Below are 15666 nucleotides of genomic sequence, written 5' to 3'. Positions count from 1 at the left end.
GCCTGGAACACAGGAGGCTGGGCCGGGAGTCCCCGGTGCCAGCTGTGGGTCGTTGAGGAAGGGCCAGCCTTTCTGAGCCTGTTTCCCCTCTGCACGAGCAGACAGGGTTCTCGTAAAGATAACCAAGATACTTGCCGCAGAGCCTGCACAGGATGGCTTCTCAGGAAAGACCTGTTTCCTCCTTGCTTCTCCCCAGATACAGAGCAGGAACCTGCTGCAGTAGCACCCCAGCCCTATCCAAAGGCTGCCTCCTCATGAAGCTATCCTGACTTCCTGGCCAGAATGACCCCCGCCTTCCTCTCGGAGCCTCTGTCTTCCTGGGGGCACTGTGGTGAGCAGTGCGGTGCCTGCTCGTCCAGCATCCTCTCCCCTTGGCTCTGATGTCTCCTCAGGTGAACTGCCCCTCCCCCAGCCTCAGTTGGTGTGAGTTGCCAGGTTGACCTCCACCCCTAGTCTAGGGGGGGTGCTCAGATGAGCCCCATTTGAATTGAGCACTGGGACTCAATTCCATTACTTTATGCTGGAATAACTGAGGAAGAGACTCCCTTTTAGCTAAGGCTACTAAGCTGGTGGTATTTGGCACCACAAATGGGGAGACGGCTTGAGAACAAAGACAACACAGAGGAAAGCAGAGCCACAAGATGGAGAGAGAGATTTCTGACAACATCATTTGAACACCTGGATCCAGCCATTCCTGAAGCTATTATTCTTGGACTCATCAGATATGGGAACCAATAAATTTTCTTTCTTACTTCTGCTTATCCAAATCGGGTGCCTGTCATTTGCAACCATTAGAATCCTAACAGAACAAGAAATTCACCTCTTCTACCCTGTGTCATAGTTACTTCTGCCTGCGGCTTCTCACTCTGATGAGATCATAAGCCCTTGGAGGGTAGCAGCTCTGTATCCCCGACAAGCCCAGCACAGTGCCTGGAGCTCCACTGGATAGCCAAATGCATAATTACAGACCTTCATATCTAAACAGAGATCTTCAACTTGTCCAAGCGTGTTCACTCCTGACCTAATTTTCTGACACAGTAACATCTCTCACCTTTCCAGCCAAAGCATTAAAGCCTTTCTCCTCTAACTCCAATGCCTCTGCTCTCTGATGGAAATCAAGGTCCACGTGCCTTCCCAGGCCATCATGGCTATAAGATGGACATTCACAGACTCATCCACCCACCGCCGTTCCCCAGAGGGCCCATTCCCTGCTCTGGGATAATAAAATAACAATAATTATAATAATAACAACTACAAGAGCTACATCAAAGTACTACGATCTAGGCCCTGCAAGGTGCTTCATATGTTACTTCATTCTTATACATTATTATCCACAACTACAAACTTGGAAATAACTGGGGCTTCGTCTGTCTTGTATTGGCCAGCACCCGAAGGCCTAATAGATGAACAGCACATGAGGCTCCAATAAATAGTTGTGAAAGAAACAGACAAAGGGCCTCTCCGATGTCCACCCTTTCCCATTCTCATTCAGCCATTCTGATTCAGTCAAGGAGAAAGTCTCAGTTTGGTACAATGGGTCATTAACGTCTACCTAACCCCTGCTGAAGTCCCAGTTGAACAATGAGGCCTCAGGTCCAGAGCCTTGTCAGGCAACAGGATCTAGTTAGAATTAACACCATTCCGTTTGCACTGGGCTTATTTTTAAGAGAGACCTTCTGTTTACGGCAAGAGATACTTGCCTTTGCTTTGGGCTCATAAATACACTTAAGTAAAGAAAAAGAAGATGCATTTAAAGAAGAATCTTCAGTAAACATTACTATTACGTGCAGCAAAAATTGTGACAATGGTAGGCAAATAACAGAAGCTTGTTGAGTCCTGGCTTATCTCCTAACTAGTTTGGTCCCTTGGGCCTTTTGCCAAGTAAAAATCAATAAATGCTCCAAACAACTTCATGTTGTTCCTGTCAGATTTTACCCCCAAGGTGATAAATGGTCTGTGTTTGGAATGTATACACAGCTTGCGTAGAAAGTTCTAAGTCGGTTTACAGCTTAAACCAACAAACCAACCCAAACAAGGCAAGTGGAGACTGGGTCCACGTATGGACGCAGGAAACACGGACACCGTCACGCTTCAGGAAGTCACAGATCGCTATCTACACTTTGACCTCCAACTCACGGTAAACGTTCCTGGCAGCAAACGCAAAAACAATACGTGTTGTGTACAACCGTTGCTGTTTTCTTACAGGAGAAAACATCCACTCACTTTTGGAGATGAATTTTCCCTGAGATTTGACTCAGTCTCCTGGCAGAAGGACAATTAGGAACCCAGCGTGTGTCTCTACTTAATATTTTGACAGAAGACACACAAATGCTATTCATCTGACCAATTCTTCTGAACATTCTGAATGAGAGGTTGCAAATGGATGACCCAGGAGATATACTGCTTTAGTAGAATTTTTTTTCATGTTAGTACAATATCGTTTTTAGTTCCCTTTAAAAAATAACAGCTTGATTGTGATATAATTCACATACCATATAACTCATCCATTTGAAGTGTAGAATTCAGTGGATTTTAGTATACACAGAGTTTTTCAACCATCACCACAATAAATTTTAAAATATTTTCATCTCCCCCAAAAGAAGCTCTGTACCCATTAGCAGTCCACTCTCATTCCTCCCTCCAGCCTCCCCGAACCCAGGGCAACCACTAACCTATTTTCTGTCTCTAGATTTGCCTACTTTGGACATTTCGTATAAATGGAACTTACATTGTATGGTTTTTTGTGACTGGTTTCTTTCACTTAGCATAATGTTTTCAAGGTTCTTCCATGTTGTAGCATGTGTCAGAACTTCACCTCTTTCTATTGCCAAATAATATGCCATATTATGGATATATCTCATTTTATGTATCCATTCATCAGTTGATGGACATTTGGATTGTTTCTACTTTTTGGCTATTTTGAGTAATACTGCTATGAACATTCTTGTACAAGTGTTTGTGTGAACATATGTTTTCATTTCTCTTGGGTGTACACCTAGGAGTGGATATACCCACTGGATCATATGGTAATTCTATGTTTAACCTTTTGAAGGACTGCCAGACTGTCTTCCAAAGTGGCTGCACTATTTTACAATTCCATCCAGAGTGTTTGAAGGTTCCCATTTCTCCACATCCTCTTCTAACACTTATTATGGATTAAAAAAAATTATCATAGCCATTCTAGTGGGTGTGAAGTGGTATCTTATTCTAATTTTGATTTGCATTTTCCTGATAGCTAATGGTGTTGACCATCTTTTCATGTGCTTACTGGCCAATATATCCATTATATGGCCAATATATCTTCTTTGGAGAAATATCCATTCAGATCCTTTGCTCATACTTTAATTGGATTGTCTTTTTATTATTAAGTTGTAAGGGTTATTTATATATTCTATATACAAGTCCCTTATCAGATATAGGATTTGTAAAAATGTTCTCCTATTTTGTGGGTTATCTTTTCACTTTCTTGAGGGTGTCCTTTGAAGCACAAAAGTTTTTAATTTTGATGATGCCCAATTTGTCTATATATTTTTTGTTACTCGTACTTTGGTGTCATATCTAAGAATCCATTGCCTAATCCAAGGTCATACAGATTTATTCCTGTGATTTATTCTAAGAGTTTTATAATTTTAGCTTTTATATTTAGGTCTTTGATCCAGTTTGAATTAATTTTTGTACGTGGTGTGAGGTAGGGGTTCAACTTCATTCTTTTGCATGTGGACATCCACTTATCCCAAGACCAAGACTATTCTTTCTCCATTTAACTGCTTAGCACCCTTAGTGGTTTTTTAAAAATATTACTTAAATTAAAGAAAACCTAAATAAATGGGGAGATATACCATGTTCACGGGTCAGATATCATTAAGATGTCAATTAACTCTAAATTAATCTCTAGAGTTAATTCAATCTCAATTAAAATCCCAGCAGACTTTTGGCAGAAATCGACATGCTGATTCTAAACTTTATATGGAAAAGCAAGAGAACCAAAATAGACAAAAAACACTTTTGAAAAAGAAGAACAAAGTTGAAGAACATATACTATCTGATATCAAGACTTACTATGAGGTACAATAATCAAAAAGGGTGATACTTGTGTAACGATAGACATCTTGATCAATGGAATAGAGTCCAAAAATACACCTACAAAGGAGCCAAGGTAATTCAAGGCAGAAAGGATAGTCTTTCCAACCAAAGATGCTGGAAAATGGATGTTCATGTAAGAAAAAGTGAATCTCAACTCCTACCCCACACGATATACAAAAATTAGCTTGAAATGGATCAGAGACCTGAACACAAGAGCTAAAACTATAAAACATCCAGAAGAAAGTACAGGAGAAAATCTATGCAACCTTGAGTTAGGCAAAGATCTTTTAGATAGGACACCATAATCATGAGTCACAAAAGAAAAAAAACTTATAAATTGTACTTTATTAAAATTAAAATCTTGTGTTCTTCAAAACACAGTGTTAAGAAAATGAAAGAGCAAGCAACTGGGAGAATATGCTTGTAATAATATGTCTGATAAAGAATTTGTATGTAGAATATATAAAGAGTTCTTACAACTCAATGAGAAAGACAAACAACCCAACAAAAAGTAGGCAAAAGATTTGAAAAGACACTTCATAAAAGAAGATATGTTAATGGCCCATAAGCACGTGAAAAGATGCTTAACACCATTAGTCACTTGGGAAATGCAAATCAAAACCACAATGAGATACCATTTCCCACCCACCAGAAGGACTGACAGTACCTAGTGTTAGTGAGGCTGTGGGGCAATCAGAACTCTCCTACATGACTGGTTGGAATGCAAAATGGTATAGTCACTTTGGAAGACAGTTTGGCAGTTTCTCATGAAGTTAAATGGACATTTATCATATGACCTAGTGATTCCACTTTTCTTTATCCAAGAGAACTGAAAACATATGTTCACACAAAGACTTGTACATAAATATTCACAACAGCCTTATTCATTAATAACCCCCAGCTGGAAACAATCCAAATGTCCACCAACAGGTGGATAAATAAATAAATTGTGGCATATCCATACAATGGAATACTATTCAGCAATAAAAAAAGGAACCAACTAATGATACATACAACAACATGGGTGGATATAAAAAAAAGATCATGCTGAGTAAAAGAAGCTACGGAGAAAAGAGTATGCACCATATGATTCCATTTAAATGAAGCCCTAGAAAAGACGGACTAATCTACAGTGACAGAAAGCAGATCAGAGATTCCCTAGGCCTGGGGTAAATAGAGAATTGACTAGAAAGGTACACAAGGGAACTTTCTGGAGGTGATGAAAATCTTCTATATCTTGAGTGAGATGATGATTAACTGGATATATACATTCATAAAAACTTATCAAACACTGTACTTAAAAATGGAGTTATTTTATTGTACATAAATTCTATCTAAATAAAGTTTTGACATAACGCGTAAATCCATGGCTCTTTAAAAATTATGAAAATTAAATTATATTAAATTATTTAATAATTATTTATTTCATATTATTAAACATGTAAATTTTCTTCATCTTTTGAAAAATCAGAAAGATCTGACAATTGTCCCCACATGGAACTTTCTGCCCACCTAAGATGGAGCACTTGCTTCCCACTCCACTCCAGTTCACCCCATTCTCTATTTTCCTATACTCAGCCCACTTGACTCACTTTTTTATTCCCTGCTTTGGCTCACATGGACATCTGACTGTGTGACCCCTGTAAATCATAGGTCAGATGCTTTCATTAAAATCCCCCTGTACTTACGTTTACAGCAAAACCTCAATTATCCAAGGTTACCAGGGAATAAGGTTCTGCGTAGCTGGATTTCTATAGTTAATTGAAGGTTAACCTGAAAATGGATTTGACTCTGGTTATTGAAAAAGCTTTCATGTTCCGTCTCTGCCAGGGCAGCCCCAGAACACGACTGCCTCTTTCTCCTCAAGCACCTCGCCCGGGTCAGAGCCACAGACGCGGCTCACCGTACCAGGCTAGAGACGGTGAAGGAGAGTTTTCTAGGGGAGCGGTCAGAATCTCTCCAGGGGCCAGGACATACCCTGGACATCGTTTCTATTTGGAAATGCAAATATCATGTGCTTTCCATGCACCCAGATTTTGGTCTCTAAATACCATTCTTGACTGTAAGGAACCAAGGCTTCTTAGGAAAATGGCTGATATCAGTTTTGGTGCAGGAAATGTACAAGATGAGCCTGGGATATCTGATCACCCCAGAAAGCAAAGGCAGGTATCAAAGATCAAAAGGACTCCTTGAAGGGGTTCTCACTGGCAAAGACGGGACAATTGGAGCGTCTTTTAAAAACAACAACAACATGCAATTGATTGATACATATTAAATGCATAAAAAATCCACAAGTTCAGAATGATACCAAAAAAGAGGGGAGTAAGTAAAACATTAATGTTATTAATAAATGGCATTAATAAATGGGTCTCATTCAGTTGTTTTACCTGTATTTGGGGCACTAGCAGCTATTATGTTCAATAAACTCCTTAAGTTACTGCAGGGGTCTGCAAATTTCAGCTCAAAATCCAGCCCAAAGCCTGTTTTGGTGTCTATTGGAACTAAGAATGGTTTTTATATTTTTAGACGGTTGTTAAAAAAAGGCTATATGGCAGAGAAGTGTGTGGTCCTTTACAGAGAAAGCTTGTCAATGCCTGATTTACTGTGTCCTACATGTTTGCATTAAATAAAAAGAAAATCTTTAAAATGGGTTTTCATATAAGTATCTGTAAGTTTGATTTCGTTATTTTTCCCCAAAATGTCTGCTAATTCAATGTTTCCCTAACATTAGTCATTTGCATACCACCTTCACAATTTTTGCTAAATCACTGTAGCACTTGTGTCGTTATTTACTTAATATATAACATGACCTCACTTTCTCTGCTTAAAAAAATTCAGCCGTGTCCTAAGCAATACTGAGACTATCAAGCAATACTGTGCCTGTGAAATAACTTTGACGTGCTAAGCCATTTTGCCTAATACACATTAAAATAATTTCACTATTTAAGAAAGGTTTCTCGAGCCAGCCCTGATGGCCTAGTGGTTAAAGTTTAGTGCTCTCACTGCTTCAGGGGCCTGAGTTCATTTCCTGGTCATGGAACCACACCACTGGTCTGTCAGTTGCCATGCTGTGGCGTCGGCTCACATAGAAGATCTAGAAGGACTTACAACTAGGATACACAACCATGCACTGGGACTTTGGGCAGGAAAAAAAAGAGGAAGATTGGCAACAGATGTTAGCTCAGGGCAAATCTTTCCCCACAAAAAAAAAAAAAAAATTACTGTAGAGGGTTGTATACATAAACTCATGAACATTACAAAAATAAAATAAAAAAATAGGGGGCCGGCCCTGTGGCTTAGCTGTTGAGTGCATGCACTCTGCTACTGGCAGCCCAGGTTCGGATCCCAGGTGCGCACCGACGCACCGCTTGTCTGGCCATGCTGAGGCGGCGTCCCACATACAGCAACTAGAAGGATGTGCAACTATGACATACAACTATCCACTGGGGCTTTGGGGAGAAAAAGAAGGAGGATTGGCAATAGGTGTTAGCTCAGGGCCAGTCTTCCTCAGCAAAAAAGAGGAGGATTGGCATGGATGTTAGCTCAGGGCTGATCTTCCTCACAAAAAAAAAAAAACGTTTTCTCTGTGTACCACTTAAAATCATCTTGCTTACTACCCTTTAGGAAATTCTCTGTTAATTGTTTTCTACCCAGCTAAAACATACAATCTCTTCTAAGTATTTCCTCATGCATCTGCACACCGTCCTTTTAAGTATGTTGGGGTAGGCATAATTATGCCCATTTCACAGAGAACATAACTAGAGCACAGAGGGACTTACTCATGGTCACAGTGAGTCAGAGGCAGATCTGGAAATAAAAACCAGGTCACCTGGCTTTCAGCCACCCCTCACCTGACCTCTTGCACTTGCTCTGGTGGGCATGCGCGAAGTCCACAGTGTAGCAATGGGGCTGGCCCTCCTCCTCCACGAAGGCATATGTACCTCCTTCACCCAAGGCTGCCATTCTCCCACATCCAAGGGTCCTCCCATAAAGCGAAACTCAGCGTGACTAATGGAGGTCATAAGAAAAGTGGCTCCCTCCACAGTCCTCCAGGAGGGGCGACGCAATGGTCTTATCTGAGCTGATCAGAGGTGGAGAATGTTGCCAAGGTACATTGTTAAGTGAGAGAAAAGACAGAGCAGAACAGTACATAAAGCCTGCGTGCATTTGTGTGGAAAAAAAAAAAAAGGAAACAGAAGTAGTATTGAGACATTTACTGTGTGTGCATAGCCATTGCCTTCAAGAAGGAGAACTAGGTGGCTGGGGGACAGGCAGGGAAGGAGACTTTTAAACATGAGCTACTCTTTTTGTATTTTGGACCATATCAATGTCTAATCTATTCATTCAATCAGTCAATAAATATGAAGCACTGTTCTGGGTGCTGAGCATCCATCAGTAAATAAATAAACAGGAAAGAAAGAAATCCCTGTCTTTATGTAGCTTGCATGCCCGCAGGACACAGAAAAAAAATATTAAAAAGAGCAATTTTTAAATTTATGCTGATTGGAGTTGTTACAAAAATCTATATGGCAGCCATTAGAATCGCGAAGATGAAAAGGTTTTGTAATACCCAGTATTGACCAAGCTTTGTGGAAAAGCACACCTTTACACGCCGATGGGGTTTAGGTTGGTGCGGTCTCTTGGAGAGTAATTTGGCAGTTTCTATTACATTTGAAATGAGACAGCCGTGGCCCAACAGTTCCACTTCTTGTGCATGCGTGCATGCATGGGTGCTTGGGGCATGCCGGTGTGTGTACAGCAATGATGGGGATTGCAACACTGTCATGCCCTCAAACTGAGAACAACCTGCCCGCCCAGAATGAAAAGGCTGCTGTGGGTGTACGGGGTGCATGGCTCCACCACAGGAGCCGTGGCAGCAAAGCAAGGAAGAACAGCTGCGTGTCAGGCTTGTCGGGGGGTTTGGCTGCAGGTGAGGGCTGGACTAGAGCGGTCCCGACAGGTGTGCCGTGAGTGCTTCAGGTGAGACAAGGTGTTGATGCTCTCAGCCTTGCCTTCGGGTGGCCCTGCTGGGCTGGGGCAGCTGGAGTACCCGCCACCCCAGCCGCCCCCCGCCGTCAGCCACAAGCTGCCCTGTCTCTACCGCAGTGCGTGATATAAAAACTGGATTATTGGTGGTGAGCACGATACAGTCTATTCAGAAACTGACATATAATAATGTACACCTGAAATTACACAATGCTATAAACCAATATGACCTCAATAAAATAATTTAAAAAAATAAACAAAAAATAAAACTATAATAAAACCAAATATGCTCATTCTCTGTCCACCACGACCTGAGAGGTTAGAGGCAACGTGAAAGATTTAGAAGCGCTTTCAAGTTCATTCCAGCCCCGAAATGCTAAGAATTTATGGCGATGTCACGCTGAGGTCACTTCCGAGTTCTCTGCGGCGGGGTCATGGATGGGTCACTGTCCCCCCTCGCTATGGTGTCAGGGAAGTGGCCACACTCCTGCACCCTATGGAGATGTCTTTTGGAGTCACTGCCCCACATTTTGGGGTGGTGTCTGGCAGTGTGGGGGGGCATGTTGGTAGGTGTTCCACTGTTTCACTCCATGGTGGGGATTTGGTGGAGTCACCCTCTCATTTCATGGGGCAGGGAGCAACCTCAAAGGGCAATGAGAAGTTCCCATCCGCAGCACAGACAAGCACAGGCCACCAAATGCCCGATGTTAAGGACCCAGAAGAGACTTACATCCATCAGGGGGTGGATGGCATAGGGTTTGGGAGTCAGATCCCAGTTAGGGGCTGGCTCTGCTGTTTCCTCAAGAGAGGGATTCAATCCACAACGGCATAGGTTGCCCTTTTGGAGTCTTAACTTTCTCATCTGTAAAAGGGGGATAATAGTACCTGTGCCTTCTAGGTTGTTGTCAGGATTCAACGAGATAATGCATGGGAAGCACCTTGTGCCTGCACATAGTAAGTCTTGATAAATGGTAGCTGCTCTTATTATTATTATTATCATTATTATTTTGTGCAAGGAGCAGAATTATTCAAAATGACCCTGAGTATTCACCCTGGGTGGTTGGGACTGTCATTCGTGGAAAAATGGCCAGCTGGAGAAGCGGCACCTGGGCTCTACTTCTTGTGGGACTGAGTCCTTCCCTGGCAGGGGAATCCCACGGTCTCCAAGGTCTGCAGTGGCTGGCAACTGGCTTTCCCAGACAACTCCTGTAAACAGCTCCCCTAAACCCAGCCTGCCTGGCACCAGCAGCCAGGTACGCAGCCCATGTGTGCTCACCACTGGCAAGGCCATGTCCCATACTTGTCCCATACGAGGCAAGACCCAGGGGGCTGGGGATCCCTCCCCTGGAATGGAGCCCTCTCCACACCAGCAGCTGCCCTGGCCCCGGCATGCCTCTCTGCGGGATGACGGAAGCCGGGGAGATCAAAAACACCTCTGTGCTAGTGACTTTGACCTTGTAGGTTTCCCTATAAAGCCTTTTCCTTAACCCACACCCTGTGGTGTGGTGGCATAGATTCATCCCGCCCCTCTGCATGGCCAGTGCCAGCCCACAAGGATGCAGGTGGTGAGGCAGAGCCCAGACCTGGAATACAGACTCCCTTCCTCCTGTGCTAATTCCAAGCCATCCTGGGAAAGAAGTGGTGCGGGCTCCCTGTCGAAGGCTGGCAGCGTCAGGCTGGGGGGCAGGGGACCCCACTCTGTGCACTCTCCTCCCTGCACCTTCTGTAAAACCCTGGGACATCCTGCAGTGACTCAGGTGCCAGCACTCTCCCTTTGTCCCCAAGCAAAATGAAACCATCTTTCCCGAGGAGGCAAATTACGACAGGGGCTCTGTGATCTCAGGTCTTGGGAAATGAAAGGAGCCTGTTCAGCCAACGCTGCAGACACTGAACACGGCCCAGGAGGGCTAAAAGCAGAGCAGGGACCCTGACAGAAGCCAGCGTGGGGGATGGGCAAAGCACGAGGGGCAGAGGCCTGCGCCATTGTCACCCCAACCCAGCTCGAAGCGGCCCTGCTGTGCCAGTCTGGCTGGTCCTGGGATGAAAGATGAGTAGTGAGGTCAGGTAAGTGCTCAGAGCTGCTGGTGGTGGCGAAGAACACGGGCCATGCCTTGCAGAGAGCCGGTGCCAGGGTCTTTGGAAAACCTGGTCTGGTCTCCAGACGTGAAGTCATAACTGAGGTCCCCCCCAGCTCCAGGGAGGCCTGGAGCACAAGGCACCCCGCTGCACAGAGCTCAGCATGCCACACGCCCTCGCCCCTCGGGCACCACACGAAAAGCTGGGCGCAGGACCCAAAAGAGAGAGGCATTTGAGAGAAAACGCTTTACCACTTGATGCTCCTGGTGGTACGGGGCCTCTATGGGCCCCAAGAATGGCTGCTTATACCTGCTTTCCTCCCTAACCATTGGGGGACCAAGAATGAGTGTGCGGTTTGGGCCTGTTCAGGTTGGAGGCTGGGGGACAGGAGTGAAGTCCAGCCTGCGCTCCGCAGGCCCAGTCGTGGGCCCCCAATCACGCATCCACATAGAGAGGCGCCGTTTTCTAATTCACTCGAAGGCGTCATATGGGCTGGCAGAGGCGGTCCTGCCAAACAACAGCTTCTGCCTGAAAATATGGCTGAGCTGGGCCATATTTTCAAAGAAGAAAGTCTCCTGTCCCTTGGCTGGAACGTGGGGGTGAATTTCCTCCGATATGGGAAAAAATCCAATAAAGACAGAGTTTGCAGGAAAGGCTCCCATGACCCCCTGTATAGGGGACTGGCTCAGGACTTAGATACTGGAGCCAAGCTTTGAGTTTGAGTCCAGGTGTGCTGTGCGACCTTGGGCAAACTACGTGGTGTCTCTGGGCCTCCATTTCCTCCTCTGAATACCGGGAACAATATTACACCTCCCTCTGAGGGTGCTTAGAACAAGGTCTGGTCCACAGTGCTATATGTGCATCAGCTCTTACTAGCCTTTATTCTTTCAAGGGCCTATGCAAGTGGAAAAAAAATGATTGTTTTCCAAATACAAAATGAAAACCGCAGCATTTTAAATAAAAAGAACAGTTAAATCAATGTCTGCAACATGATGCCAACCAGATAAATGCCACTCGGCTCTTAGGTGGTGATATGCAAATGATATAGGAGCTCACTTATTTGATAGTGAAAGTTACAAAGGTCACCAAAGAAGATGGCCGCAGGATGAGGAACCTCAGTCTGCACTCTCCTTGAACTTTGGGGCATGCCACCCGAGACCTGGGGACCTCCTTCCTGTGGCGATCCATGACCCACTTCCTAAGAGTCACTTTGACCAGCTCCAACCAAGAGCTCAGAGTCAAAAGCCTAGAACCTTTCCTTTTCAAAGACTCACACATACATAAACGGGTCATCAACAAGAGCTGGGAGACCCCTTGGACCCCTTCATATGCCAACACGATAATCCAAAGTCTAAAGAAAATATCAAATACACAAATCCTTTTAAAAATCTCACTTCAAAAAGAAATGCTTGAGTTATGGCACAGACGGTGAAACCATGGCCCACAGTTCAGGCGCATTTATAACAAAGTTTTAGGACAGGACTTCCATGTTCAAAAGTGATGGGACCAGACCAGCTTCTAGGTTTTAAGAACTCAGATGATGAGTCTGTGCCGACTGGTTGTTTCCAGTACCTTCTGGGATCTTGATCCAGCTCACACTGGAGGGGCAAAGAAGCTCTGAGAAGCTGCCTTTCAAGACAGAGGCCTCTTGTAGCAAAGGCAGGTCAAAGACTGGGGCTGAAGATGGCTGCTGGCTTTCTGTCCCCGGGGACTAACTGCTTGACTGCCACCTTCATGACTTGGGCTGTATCTGGGTACCAATTACACTCTCACTGACTTAATATTGTTCTTTACATTGACTCACTCTTGTTTTTACTTAAATACCTCCTTAAGCAAGAATGTCCACAAAATCACAGGTTTGATCTTACTAATTATATATGTTTTCTAATACATCTCAACATAAATAATTACTAATGAGATGAAAGACATTTGTCTGGGCACCATCTAAAAACCATCTCCACACGCCACACTGCACAGGAAGACCGATTCAGCAAAGATCCTCCCTTGTCTCGTAAACTCACCAGATTAGATAAAATACCTTGTCACTTGCTACTCAAAGACAACCCACCAGTCCTGACCCTTCGGCCCCCAGCTGCGTGGCGATGTTCTTACAAAACTCGTTCTGTAGGTTTCTCCACTCCTGGGTATCAGCCTCCATCTCAGGAGTAGCCTGACACGTGTCCTGCCACCCCAGCCAGAAGACCCCAAACTCCAAGCAGCAGATGTGGCCGTAACTGCCGTTCTTTTTGAATGGCCTTTTAGAGGAGAAACAAGTGTGCATCTGGCCTTAGGCCAATATGCTAAGCCTTGGAGGATGTGTCTTACCATGAGACCAGAGTGCTCTTGCTGTATCATTTCGTTGTTCACCTGGTGACCAAGTACCACAGGTAGATTTGAAAAGTGACCGGATCTTGTGATGATAGAACCCTCACTGCCTGGCTTCTCTGCATGAACACAGACTCTCATGGCAAGAAAACCTAAATGTACAACAGGAACGGAAGGATGCGACAAACTATGATACGGGCACATGATGGAATACGGGTAGCTGTTAAGAAGGATGGTTAATTATTTTTGTTTTAAAAAACTATGGATTTGTAGGTATCTCTGTACACAGGAAAAAAAAATTTGTATGGGATTAACCAAAAGGTTTTTTGTGATTACCTTTGGGTGGAAGGATCTTGGGTTATTAAAAAAAATGTTTTTAGTTTATTGGTGTTTTGTAGCTTTCCTACAATGAACATATATTGCTTGTATCATAAAAAACAATAAATGAAAAAATGATTTTTTATACCAACACGGAAAAAGCTTATGATAGACTGTTAACTTGTTAAAAGTGAGATTATAACTATATGGAAAAATTGATTGTCAGGAACAATGGTTGTTAGGGCAGTGGGAGTTATAGAAGAATTTTTTTTAAATGTAGGCATTCTAGAATTTAGATGCAGCTGGGGAAGGGGGTATGGGGGTGCTGGATTGGCTGGGTTAAGTGTCTACTATTGGCAGAGTGGGAGCTCGCAAGAGAAGTTCAGATCAGATTGTATACTTCAGCTGTGTTATAATCTTTGTAACTGTTCCAAAATTTTGTTACTCATAGTTTTTTTTAAAAATTAAAGAAAAAAACCCAAAGGGAAGGGCTTTCAGTCAACTAGGAAAATCAGCCAGGGGTCTCCAGTAGCCTGATCATTCTTTCCACAATTTATGCAGGAGGACATTTCCTTTCCCCCCGGGGACAAGGTGAGCCAAGGATGGATTTCAGAGGAGGTGGCAGCATCAGAACTCGTATTTCCTGGATGGCTCCTGTCCTCCCAACCCTTGTTGACAGAGTCTCAACACTGTGTTTGCTTTCCTTATTGCCGAGGACTCAGCTACACCAGGCTTTGTCCTGCGCAATCACAATTACAGGGGAAAACACCTCACCCACCAGGCCTGGCGCCAGGAGCCGTGTCATCGTGTCCTCACGGGCAGATGACTTGGGGGTGCCAATGGCGAGTACGCAAGCCCATGGCCCTGCCCCCATCCAGCCATGCAAGTGGCTCCTTGCCCAGAGTGGGCGGTGTGTGTTGACAGCCGGCAGGGAAGAATGTGGTCAGTTTCATTGGCTCCCTACGTCCCTCCCTGGCAAGGCTGGAAGCAACCTGCAGCAGAGAGCCGAGCCCTGCAAGATGCCGGGGGGTGGGCGTAGAGGTGGAGGAGGGAGGCGGTTATTCCACTGGGAATAAAATGCAGTGTCCCTGCTTAAAGTCAGAAAAACAAGGTCAACCTGGTAATATTTTGAGGCTCACGTAGGAGGTCCAGCTCTATAGCCTCTCTCTCTGTTTCCCATTGGGAAACGTGAATTATTCTAGTTTTATTTATTTATTTATTTATTTTTTTGTGACGAAGATCAGCCCTGAGCTAACATCCATGCTAATCCTCCTCTTTTTGCTGAGGAAGACCGGCCCTGAGCTAACATCTATTGCCAATCCTCCTCCTTTTTTCCCCCTTTTCCTTCCCAAAGCCCCAGTAGATAGTTGTATGTCATAGTTGCACATCCTTCTAGTTGCTGTATGTGGGACGCAGCCTCAGCATGGCTGGACAAGCGGTGCGTTGGTGCGCGCCCGGGATCCAAACCCGGGCCGCCAGTAGTGGAGCGCGCGCACTTAACCGCTAAGCCACGGGGCAGGCCCCAATTATTTTATTATTATTAAAAATATGGGCTTTTGGGCCGGCCTGGTGGTGTAGTGGTTAAGTTCGCTGGCTCCATTTCAGCGCCCCAGGGTTCACGGGTTCGGATCCCGGGCACGGACCTACACACCGCTCATCAAGCCATGCTGTGGTGGCATCCCACATAGAAAACAGAGGAGAATGGGCACGGATGTTAGCTCAGGGCAAATCTTCTTCCACCAAAGGAAAAAAAAAAAGTGGGCTTTGGAGTCAGACAGACTTGAGTGGAGTTTTGAACCCATCACATCACCTCCTTGAGCCTCAGTTGTCTCATCTATAAATGGGGCCAGCAAGAGTATCTCCCTCCCTGGGCTTTTA

The sequence above is a fragment of the Ceratotherium simum genome, chromosome 26 (genome assembly GCF_057802395.1).
Source record: "Ceratotherium simum simum isolate JZ-2026a chromosome 26, ASM5780239v1, whole genome shotgun sequence".
NCBI classification, from domain to species: domain Eukaryota; kingdom Metazoa; phylum Chordata; class Mammalia; order Perissodactyla; family Rhinocerotidae; genus Ceratotherium; species Ceratotherium simum.
This window is presented reverse-complemented; position numbering follows the sequence as displayed.